Below are 10,062 nucleotides of genomic sequence, written 5' to 3'. Positions count from 1 at the left end.
AATTTCATCACCTACACCACAAGTACCACTTTTCTCCACTTGGGAGCCGTTATTTTCGTCAAACTCTATGTTACACGTCTCCTCAATGAGTCCGGTGGACTTGTTGAGAACACGGTAAGCATGAGAGTTTGTAGCATAACCAACAAATATGCCCTCATAAGCTCTAGCCTCAAATTTAGACAAACGAACACCTTTCTTGAGAATGAAACACTTACACCCGAACACCTGGAAGTACTTGAGATTGGGCTTGTTTCCGGTGAGTATCTCATAAGGAGTCTTGTTCAAGCCTTTGCGGAGATAGAGCCGATTGGATGCATGACATGCGGTGTTGATGGCTTCGGCCCAAAAGTTGTATGGAGACTTGAACTCCGCCATCATGGTCCTTGCCGCATCCATCAACGTCCGGTTCTTCCTCTCTGCCACACCATTTTGTTGAGGGGTATATGGTGCAGAATATTGATGCTTGATCCCCTCATCACTAAGAAACTCATCCAAGGTGTAGTTCTTGAACTCGGTGCCATAGTCACTTCTTATTGTCAAGATCTTTGCATTATGTTGACATTGAGCTTCATTTGCAAAGTCGATGATGGTTTGTTGAGTCTCACTCTTCCTCTTGAAGAAGTATACCCAAGTGTATCTTGAATAATCATCCACAATCACCAAGCAATACTTTCTACCCCCAAGACTATCAAAGGATGGAAGCCCAAAGAGGTCCATGTGAAGGAGCTCCAAGGGTCTCTTCGAGTAGATGATAGTCATGGGAGGGTGAGCCGTCTCATGAAGTTTTCCTTCGATACAAGCATTGCAAGCACGATCTTTGGCAAAACTAACATTTGTTAGTCCACAGACATGGTCCCCCTTGAGAAGACTTTGCAAAGATCTCATATTGACATGGGCTAAACAGCGATGCCAAAGCCATCCCACATCAACTTTAGCCATTAGGCATGTCGCGGTCTTAGTGGGTTGCTCCGAAAACTTAATCACATAGAGACCATTCTCGACATGCCCAACAAAGGCTACTTTAAGAGTCTTGCTCCACAAGAGGGCCACGGTATCAATATCAAAGAAGGTGGCAAAGCCCATGAGTACGAGTTGACGAACGGAAAGTAAATTGAACGCAAGGGACTCAACAAGCATGACTTTCTCGATCGTTAGATCATGAGAAATGACAACCTTTCCAAGACCCAATACCTTAGAATGTGAGGCATCACCCCACTCGACATTGGTGGGCATAGATGGGATCTTTTGCACATCCACCACCAAGTCCTTGCTCCCGGTCATATGATTTGTTGCTCCACTGTCGAGCAACCATGATCCCCCACCGGAAGCAAACACCTACAAGAGATCAATGCTTGGTTTTAGGTACCCATTTAGTAATGGGTCCTTTGATGTTAGTAACAAGGGTCTTAAGAACCCAAATAGACCATTCAATGTACTCATAAGAAGAACCAACAAATTTAGCATAAACATGCCCATCACTAGCACGGCACAACACATAAGAGGGGTTAAAATCGTCGGCTTTGTTGGGAGAGATGGCTTTGCCATTTTTGGCATCACCACTCTTTGCATTGTTCTTCTTCTCCTTAGGAGCACCCTCTCCCTCCTTCACAAAAGTTTGCTTGAGCGGGGGAGGTTGTTTGGTCTTGTTATTCTTCTCCTCGTTCTTCTTCTTGTTCTTGGACTTGGGTGAGAACCCAACTCCCTCCTTGCCCACAACTTCCTTTTGATTGCTCAAAAGGTCATTTAGGTTCTTCTCACCTTGTATGCAAGACACAAGACCTTTCTCGAGTTGTTCCTTCAACTTGGCATTCTCCTCCACAAGATGCACATGCTCACAACACGGGTTAGTAGCATTTGCATTATCAATTAAGACCATGTGAGGAAATGTGGCCTTTTCCTTGGTTAGCTTAACTTGGAGTTGAGCATGAGACTCCTTGAGGTTTGCATGAGCACCTTTCAAGACCTTATGGGCCTTGTCAAGTACATCAAACTCCTCCTTGAGTCTAGCATGATCAACCCCAAGTTTAGCCTTCTCGGAAGTTAGAACATGAGACACAGCAAGAGCATGATCAAGATATTTCTTTAATTTGGCATGGTCATCATTGTGTGACTCCTCAAGAGCCAAACGATGCACACGCTCTTCCTCAAGAGCATTAGAGGGATCCGATATCTCATCGGCATAGTCACGACTATGACCTTCCATCTTAGAGATGGTTTCTTCGTGAGCCTCGGTCATGTCATTGGCTTCACCAAGTTGTTCCAAGAGAGCAACGAAGTGCTTCTTGGATTTGCCCTTGAGCTTACTCATGAAGGACTCAAATTCATTTACCTCCTCATTAGACCCCTTACCATCATCAAAGCCAACCGTCAAAGAAGGATTAGGAATAATGGTGGTTTTGATGTTGGGGGTTACCTTGTTGGTGGCTTTAGCCATGAGGCACTTGGCGGTGATGTTCTCGTTGGGTGAATCGAAGAGAGACACCCGGGGAGTTATGGCAATGGCAACGGATGCCATAGCCATTGCTTCACTATCTTCATCATCATCGTCATCCTCACGGTATTCTTCTTGAACTACCAACCCGCGTGTAGGAGTCTTCTTGGTGAAATTGTTCTTGTTGGGGAAGGACTTGGCTTTGTCTTTTTGGATGAACTTGCCACCATTGTCTTCCCGCTTCTCGTAAGGACAATCCGCAACGAAATGGCTCACATTGCCACAGTTGAGACAAGTTCTAACTCCTTGCTTGCCCTTGAGGCCACTTGAGTTGTTCTTGTTGAAGTTGGGTCTTGTATTCTTCTTACTCCAAAATTGTCTTGAGGCAAGAGCCATGTGCTCATGATAATCATACTTCGTGTCTTTGGGGTTGCTCTCCTCATCTTCCTCTTCTTCTTCTTCCACACTAACCTTGGCCTTCAAGGCAAGGTTGGGCTTCTTTGCCCTTTGAGAACATAGCACCACATTGTCGGCGGTCTTGTCCAAGATGCTCATTGCAACGAACTCATCCAACACTTCACTTGAGGTCATGGAGTGGAAGTCCGGTCTTTGACGAATGACGGAGGACATGGCCTTGTTGTAGGGCATCATGGCCTTGAGGAACTTGTGCTTGATCCAATTGTCATCCGTGTCCTTGCTCCCATGATCTCGGAGTGCGACTGCGAGTTTGGTCACTCTTCGAAAGAGCTCACGAGGTTCTTCATCTTCTTTCATTGCAAACTCATCGGCTTCATCTTGCACCACTTCATAGTTGGAGCGTTGAATGCTAGCACTTCCTCGATAGAGAGACACAACACATTGCCATGCGTCTTTAGCCATGGCATGAGGACAAAGATGAGGGAGATCTTCGGGAAGGATTGCATCTTGGATGATGAAGAGAGCACTCTCATTGAAGTGATTATCCACGGCTTCTCGAGGGGTGAAGTTGCTTGGGTCATGTGGATAGAAACCTTCTTCTATAATTCTCCAAAGATTAGTATTCACATGTTTTAGATGTCGCTTGAAATGATAAACCCAAGCATCAAAATCCTCATTTTTCACAATCTTAGGAGGAGGACCGACATGATTTAAATGAGTAGTGGGAATCGGTCCACCATAAGTAGGAGGTTCCACATGGGCAAAGATGCCGGAGCCATTTCTACCACTAGTAGAAGGACCTTTTTCACTATTAGCTTCCCCCTTGTCGGAGGTGGCATCCGTCACCTTGTTAGTGGGATCACCCACTTTCATCGGCGAGGTAGATAGTTTAAGTCCTTCTAGGAATTCAGAAAACATGCTTTTAACCTCGGCCGTCATGGAGGTTTTCAATGTGTCTAAAGCCACATTGAATTCCTCACGTGAGACCGAGGTTCCCCCATCGGCCGTAGACGAGATAGGATTCACACCGGAGTGCTCCTCCGCACCGTCATTGGTGTCAACCATACTCTTCGGACGGCAAAGTCCTTAATAAAGAGATGAAGCTCTGGTACCAATTGAAAGGATCGATATGGTTGACTTGAGGGGGGTGAATAGGCAACTAATAATTTTTAAGCTTTTCTTTAACAATTTAAACCTTGCGACAAAATAGGTTGTCTAGATATGCGACTACGTGGACAACCTATATGATGCAATGACAATTAGCACACAAGCAAGCAATAGATACAACACAAGTAAGCTTGCAAAAGTAAAGGCACGAAATGACCAAGAGTGGAGCCAGTGAAGACGAGGATGTGTTACCGAAGTTCCTTCTTTACAGGGAAGTACGTCCCCGTTAGAGCGGTGTGGAGGCACAATGCTCCCCAAGAAGCCACTAGGGCCACCGTAATCTCCTCACGCCCTCACACAATGTGAGATGCCGTGATTCCACTATTGGTGCCCTTGAAGGCGGCGATCGAACCTTTACAAACAAGGATGGGGCAATCTCCACAACACTTGGAGGCTCCCAACAACACCACGAAGCTTCACCACAATGGAGTATGGCTTCGAGGTGACCTCAACCGTCTAGGGTGCTCAAACACCCAAGAGTAACAAGATCCGCTAGGGATTAGTGGGGGAATTGAATATCTCTTGGTGGAAGTATAGATCGGGCCCTTGTCACCCAATCCCGAGCAAATCAACAAGTTTGATTGGCTAGGGAGAGAGATCGGGCCAAAATGGAGCTTGGAGCAACAATGGAGCTTAGAGGTGGAAGAGGTAGTCAACTAGAGGTAGGAGACGCCCCTTTTATAGTTATGGAAAAGATCCAACCGTTATCCACATGTTCAGCCCGCGACATGCGGTACTACCGCTCGAGGGGCGCGGTACTACCGCAAGGCCACGCGGTACTACCATGGAGGACCACGGTACTTCCGCGGTAGCAGTAGAGGCCGGGACTTGCCTGACTGGGTGCAGTACTACCGCTTGCGCGGTACTACCGCTCCCCCTTGCGGTACTACCACAAGGCAGGAAAGTCAATGCCTACGAAGGGCGTGGATGAAATAAATTACATCCGTGCCTACTTCCGCTGAAAATGAAATAGTGCAAAAAATCCGACGCGGTACTACCGCGCACGAGGCGCGGTACTACCGTGGAGGCGCGGATGTAATTTACCGTGACGCAGCGGTACTAGGTACGAGGGCCATGGTACTACGACTCCGAGGGAGCGGTACTACCGTGGCCTCCCGCGGTACTACCGCACAGGACGTGCGGTACTACCGTGGGGGCGCGGATGTAAAAGATTACATCCGCCCCTACTACCATACCGGAGCGGCACTAGGCCTGAGAGCCACGGTACTAAGGCTCCATAGGAGCGGTACTACCGTGACCCCTAGCGGTACTACCGCAGGTGCTTGCGGTACTACCGCTCCATGGAGCAGTACTACCGCAAGTACAGCAGTAGACGTCAGATTAAGCACAACTAGGATAACGGAGAGATGCTCCAAAGTGCAAGGGAAAGGAAGGACATGTGTACGTGCTGATTCCACCCGAACCTTTCCGACGCGGACCCCCTCTTAATAGTACGGCTCTCCTACGACTCAAATCCACCAAAGAGAAACGTATAACAACGCCGTCTTCAATAGTCTTCAAGGGGCACCGAATCGTCTCGTGCCTAGTGATGAAGCGTCTAAGAAACTCAAGGCACACGATTAGTCCGCAAAAGCATTGTCATCAATCACCAAAACACCTAAGGGATAAATATGCTCTTACAAACAGCAATACGGGTTGGGCCTCCGGTTAGTAGGTTAGTCCCAAAAATAATATAAATATGTAAAATAAAGCCCATAAACATCCAAAAGGGGTAATATAATAGCATGGAGCAATCAAAAATTATAGATACGTTGGAGACGTATCAAAGTTGTCTGATAAATCTACCACTGGCATTCATCAGATTGTGAGGGCTAAGGCAGAGAAAGAGAGGGATGAGATGAAGCAACAGATGGACAAAATGAAGGAAGAGATGGAGAAAATGAAGGAAGAGATGGACAAAGTGGTGTCACAGAGGGATGACCTGAAGAAGGAGAAGAAGAAACTAGAGTACATGATTGGTGATTTATTCAGGCACAAGGAGGAGAAAAAGAGCAAGATAAGGAGGGTGGAGGAGATCTTAGATGAGTTTGAGTAATTCATTATTAGTGTAATGCTGCCTTAAGTTGGAGCTACTAATTAGTTCTACTCCTTTAGTGAACTTGGTGAATTTGTATGCCAGTATTATGTACAACATTGAATTTGTGTGTCTGGTTTTGGTGGCAAAACAGTGGCATTCATTGCCCTTTTTGTAACTTAACCAAACTAGCACTGAATTTGTGTGTCTGCTTTTGTGTGTCTGCTTTTCTGTGTCTGCTGTTCTAGTTAACTGAATCTGCTCAATGAGCTAGTTATCTGAATTTTAGTGCATGTTGTTGTAGTGAACTGAATTTTATTGCCTGAGGTTAACTGAATTTTAATGCATGTTGTAGTAGTTAACTGAATTTTATTGCCTGTAGTTAACTGAATATTGCCTGTAGTTCTGCCAATTCTTCTAAAATTAGGTAAAAAAATAAAATTCAAAAATTGTGTGCCTGGGGCTCGAACCCAGGACCTGTTGTTACAATCACTAAGATCAATGCTAGTAGACTAGTAGTAGTGATTTGCTAGGATGTAGGTAACTATGTAGTTATTATAGGTGTTAACTGATTTGCAAAATAATGACATGTCGTTAACTGAAATTTGGTTAAGTGAGTTTGGGTTCAGTTAACTATTATTTTGTTATAGTTTTTTTATTTGGTTAACTGAATTTGGGTTCAGCTAACTGTTTTTTTTGTTAACTGAATTTGGGTTCAGTTAACTGATTTTTTGTTCAGCAATCTAAAACATGCATACACTGCATCATGGAGCACACATAGGTAGAAAGGATTTCATTACGTTTGCGCATACATTTCATACACTGCATCATGGAGCACAGAAGAAGGGGGATCTAGGATTTATTACATTGCATTCATTGAAACATTTCATACATAGTTAGATCTACGAGCAGCTCAATCTTTTGGGTAGAGAATCCTAGTCCACCTCATCCTAGTGACCTGAAAATTATGAAAAATTGCCCTCCTCCTTGCCCAGTAGATGATATCATCATCATTAGGGTTTGAGCCAGGTGGGAATGCCTCCAGGAATTGCTCAATGTCCTTGCGGTTGCATGTTGCAAGGATCCTCTAAGCTAGCTGCCTTCTCTCCCTCCTTCTTGCCTCTCTGTGTCTACCTCTCTGCACCTGTTCTTCTTCATCTACGACCTCTCCAAGATCCATCTCTCCTAGGGTTTTCTTTGGCGGCTGGGGGGGAGGAGAAGGGATGTGTTTGACTGTTGTTTCTGTCGATTGGGGTGCTTTATATAGGAGAAATGGTGGCTGGTAGGTAGGCAGTGGATTAATTGAAGGAAATATGCCCTAGAGGCAATAATAAAGTTATTATTTATTTCCTATAATCATGATAAATGTTTATTATTCATGCTAGAATTGTATTTACCGGAAACATAATACATGTGTGAATACATAGACAAACAAAGTGTCACTAGTATGCCTCTACTTGACTAGCTCGTTAATCAAAGATGGTTATGTTTCCTAACCATGAACAATGAGTTGTTATTTGATTAACGAGGTCACATCATTAGCAGAATGATCTGATTGACATGACCCATTCCATTAGCTTAGCACCCGATCGTTTAGTATGTTGCTATTGCTTTCTTCATGACTTATACATGTTCCTATGACTATGAGATTATGCAACTCCCGTTTACCAGAGGAACACTTTGGGTACTACCAAACGTCACAACGTAACTGGGTGATTATAAAGGAGTACTACAGGTGTCTCCAATGGTCGATGTTGGGTTGGCGTATTTCGAGATTAGGATTTGTCACTCCGATTGTCGGAGAGGTATCTCTGGGCCCTCTCGGTAATACACATCACATAAGCCTTGCAAGCATTACAACTAATATATTAGTTGTGAGATGATGTATTACGGAACGAGTAAAGAGACTTGCCAGTAATGAGATTGAACTAGGTATTGGATACCGACGATCGAATCTCGGGCAAGTAACATACCGATGACAAAGGGAACAACGTATGTTGTTATGCGGTCTGACCGATAAAGATCTTCATAGAATATGTAGGAGCCAATATGGGCATCCAGGTCCCGCTATTGGTTATTGACCAGAGACGTGTCTCGGTCATGTCTACATTGTTCTCGAACCCGTAGGGTCCGCACGCTTAAGGTTACGATGACAGTTATATTATGAGTTTATGTATTTTGATGTACCGAAGGTTGTTCGGAGTCCCGGATGTGATCACGGACATGACGAGGAGTCTCGAAATGGTCGAGACGTAAAGATTGATATATTGGAAGCCTATATTTGGATATCGGAAGTGTTCCGGGTGAAATCGGGATTTTACCGGAATACCGGGAGGGTTACCGGAACCCCCCGGGAGCTATTTGGGCCATAGTGGGCCTTAGTGGAAAAGAGAAGGGGCTGCCCTAGATGGGCTGCGCGCCCCCCTTCCCCTAGTCCTATTAGGACTAGGAGAGGTGGCCGGCCCCCTCCTCCTCTTTTCCCCTCCGAGGAATCCTAGTTGGACTAGGATTGGAGGGGGAATCCTACTCCCAGAGGGAGTAGGACTCTCCTGCGCCTCCCCCCCTTGGCCGGCCAGCCTCCCCTCCTCTCCTCCTTTATATACGGAGGCAGGGGCACCTCTAAACACACAAGTTGACACAAGTTGATCCACGTGATCTATTCCTTAGCCGTGTGCGGTGCCCCCTGCCACCATATTCCTCGATAATACTGTAGCGGAGTTTAGGCGAAGCCCTGCTACTGTAGTTCATCAAGATCGTCACCACGCCTTCGTGCTGACGAAACTCTTCCCCGACACTTTGCTGGATCGGAGTCCGGGGATTGTCATCGAGCTGAACATGTGCTCGAACTCGGAGGTGCCGTAGTTTCGGTACTTGATCGGTTGGATCGTGAAGACGTACGACTACTTCCTCTACGTCGTGTCATCGCTTCCGCAGTCGGTCTGCGTTGGGTACATAGACAATACTCTCCCCTCGTTGCTATGCATCACATGATCCTGTGTGTGCGTAGGAAAATTTTTGAAATTACTACGAAACCCAACAGTGGTATCCGAGCCTAGGTTATTTATGTTGATGTTATATGCACGAGTAGAAAACAAGTGAGTTGTGGACGATACAAGTCATACTGCCTACCAGCATGTCATACTTTGGTTCGGCGGTATTGTTGGACGAGATGACCCGGACCAACCTTACGCGTACGCTTACGCGAGATCGGTTCCCTCGACGTGCTTTGCACAGAGATGGCTTGCGGGCGACTGTCTCTCCAACTTTAGTTGAACCAAGTATGGCTACGCCCGGTCCTTGCGAAGGTTAAAACGGAGTCTATTTGACAAACTATCGTTGTGGTTTTGATGCGTAGGTGAGATTGGTTCTTACTTAAGCCCGTAGCAGCCACGTAAAACAAGCAACAACAAAGTAGAGGACGTCTAACTTGTTTTTGCAGGGCATGTTGTGATGTGATATGGTCAAAGCATGATGCTGAATTTTATTGTATGAGATGATCATGTTTTGTAACCGAGTTATCGGCAACTGGCAGGAGCCATATGGTTGTCGCTTTATTGTATGCAATGCAATCGCGATGTAATGCTTTACTTTATTACTAAACGGTAGTGATAGTCGTGGAAGCATAAGATTGGCGAGACGACAACGATGCTACGATGGAGATCAAGGTGTCGCGCTGGTGACGATGGTGATCATGACGGTGCTTCGGAGATGGAGATCACAAGCACAAGATGATGATGACCATATCATATCACTTATATTGATTGCATGTGATGTTTATCTTTTTATGCATCTTATCTTGCTTTGATTGACGGTAGCATTATAAGATGATCTCTCACTAAATTATCAAGAAGTGTTCTCCCTGAGTATGCACCGTTGCCAAAGTTCGTCGTGCCCAGACACCACGTGATGATCGGGTGTGATAAGCTCTACGTCCATCTACAACGGGTGCAAGTCAGTTTTGCACACGCAGAATACTCAGGTTAAACTTGACGAGCCTAGCATATGCAGATAT

The sequence above is a fragment of the Triticum dicoccoides genome, chromosome 4B (assembly GCF_002162155.2).
Source record: "Triticum dicoccoides isolate Atlit2015 ecotype Zavitan chromosome 4B, WEW_v2.0, whole genome shotgun sequence".
Taxonomy (NCBI): Eukaryota; Viridiplantae; Streptophyta; class Magnoliopsida; order Poales; family Poaceae; genus Triticum; species Triticum dicoccoides.
This window is presented reverse-complemented; position numbering follows the sequence as displayed.